The sequence below is a fragment of the Alligator sinensis genome, unplaced genomic scaffold (genome assembly GCF_000455745.1).
Source record: "Alligator sinensis unplaced genomic scaffold, ASM45574v1 scaffold717_1, whole genome shotgun sequence".
Classification (NCBI taxonomy): domain Eukaryota; kingdom Metazoa; phylum Chordata; order Crocodylia; family Alligatoridae; genus Alligator; species Alligator sinensis.
In genome coordinates this window covers 2,091,154-2,093,561 of record NW_005841961.1, presented here as the reverse complement: position 1 = coordinate 2,093,561, position 2,408 = coordinate 2,091,154, and the positions used below count along the sequence as shown (strand labels likewise).

At 47.9% G+C, this 2,408-nt stretch overlaps 1 protein-coding gene across 2 annotated transcripts in view; it reads left to right on the top strand.

The window, feature by feature from the left end:
• The window catches only part of MMP16 (matrix metallopeptidase 16), a 302,780-nt gene that overhangs the window by 84,291 nt on the left and 216,081 nt on the right, over positions 1-2,408 (top strand). The window lies entirely within an intron of this gene.

Genomic DNA, 2,408 nt, shown 5'->3' with positions numbered 1-2,408 from the left:
AGCTTTCTAATTTGCTGCCTGCAAAAGAAGCAGTAATTTTATTTCCCTTTGTAAACCCAGTAGATTCCCTAAAATCCGTACAGAATTTTGAAAGCCAGGGGCAAATTGGGTCACCCTCCTGAAGTCGTCATGAATGGGGAGGCAGTCAGGTGCTGGATCATGTCCAGAAAGGATGACTTAACATCACCAGGTATTCGGTGCTATGTCAATATTCCATCAGTACTTTTTTAATTGCCTAGTTGCCTGTTGCCCTAACATTACTGGTCAATAGGAGGCAGTGTGTTTCTGCAGGACAGGCAGTGGAGCTGCTACCTGCAGGGAGGACAATATGCTCTTTACCAAGAAATTGTTTGAAGGTTTGCAAAAACATTGTTTGTTTGTACTAAGGACAGCACATGCTCATTGTGTGTTTTCTGAACTGGTCTATTGACTAGTGCAGTGAACTCGAGGGGTGGAGGGTGGGGTGTTAAGTTTGTCACACAGTCCTTCAGTCATATGCAGGTTACTGAAATGTAGTAATACTTAAATGTGACATTGGGGTAATTTTCCCCTGATTTCAACTGAAGCGGGGCTGGGTCTTTGTACTGTACTATTTTCTCTATAAGGTACATTTCTAGCCATCTTTTGTTTTGTCTCCTAGCAATGAATTAGAGAAATTGCCTGAGATGGGGAAAGTCACATCCCATCTGGGTAATCATTAAGAGTAGTTACAATTATTCAAAAATTCTACATTTTGGGGGAAAGGAGAGAGAGAAGACAGCACATTCAGGAGTAGATGAAGCCAACTAAGGCTTATCGGGTGAAGTTGCTGAGCTCTATATACCTGTATAGAAAACAGGAATAAGAGCCAATTATGTGTGTGGGTTTAAATTAGGAAGCCAAGTCTTAGGGATGTAAATTCAAGGATCCATGCCCTACGTGGTCTTAAAGTATTGCTACATTTCAATAACTTGCATATGACTGAAGGACTGCATGACAAACTTAATGCCCTACTACCCCTCCCTCCCCCCCAAAGTCCATTGCACTATTTGTTACACCCTAGGCAGGGTGCTTGACATTGCTCGAATCATGGGGCATCAGCTAAAAACCCTTGGACACTTTGAGATTGTGGAAGTGACCTGAGCACTAGAGGGCAGGTGATGTGGGAGCAGGAGCCCCCAGGTTCTGAAGTGTGTGAGAACTACGAACTGCACCCTCATGTGTCTGCCACTGCTTGCATTCATCCATCTATCCACCCATCCTTCCAGCCTTCCATCCACCCCTTTACAGCCAGACCACGGATGAAACTGTCCCATCTGCCAGCCAACAGCCAAGCCCAGGAACGTGAGCAGTACTTTGGGGAAATAAGAGATCTCATGGCCATCTGGGGTGAGAATATTGGGCATTGAATCAGAGATGTCTTCATCAAATCAGAGATGTCTTGACCAGCAGATGCATGCATGGGGCCACAACAGAGACTGGGAGCAGTGCCTTGCCAAGACCACAGTGATGAGGAGTCATTATTACTGCATGCTTGATGCTACAAATAGCTTTGGGCCACAGGCAGAGCATGCCCTTCTATAAGGACCTGTCCAATTTCTTCACCAAGAACAGGGCAGAAACCACCCCCCATGCCCATGGGACCAGGGGTGTTCCAGAGGAGATCCTCCAGGTACCCCACCAGAGGAGGCGGCACAGGAAGACCCCTGGACACCATTCCCTACCTGGGGCCATGGATGTTCTGGAGTAACTCCAATCACACATCTTTGCACTCCTCCCAGAGGCGTAGAGCGCATACCAGGCTCTCCAGTACCACCACAGTAACCTCTGTGCTGGCACGACCCACAAGACTTGTCACCACTCCTCCTGACATTTGTCCTGATGAGTCAGGCCATGTATGAGGACACTGTGTAACTCATGATGGTAAAGTTTGCCTTGGCTCCACGTGACTGTGACAGGGACTCAGGTCCTGGAGGAAATGTGGAGCCCTGGGGGAGGAAAACAGGGGGAAGGAGGGGGCAGCAAGGGGAGCTGAGGTCGCCACAGGCCACCCCCTGCAGTCATAGCCCTGTCTTAGGCCATTATGACTGACAAGCCCACAAAAGGGTTAGGTCCAGAGAGGGAATTCTGGGAATGCTGGGGTGTAAAGGTAGGGTGAATCATCCTGCTTTCCCTGCACACCTCCCCTACCCTTCTGAAGCCTCCCCCTCCCCCTTAGGCACTTAGGTGCCTTAGCAGATTTATGATCCCTTCAGTGGGATCATAAATCTGCCTAATTGACACCTTGAAATTTCTGTTGCAGCATGCTATGCTTTGTGAGGGATTCAAGCCTAAGCAAGATACCTCAAGTGCTTGAGTGTAAACAGCTCCCCTTCCCCCCAAAGTACTTACAGAAAGACATGGATAGTATTTATTGAGTTCAGCAGTCA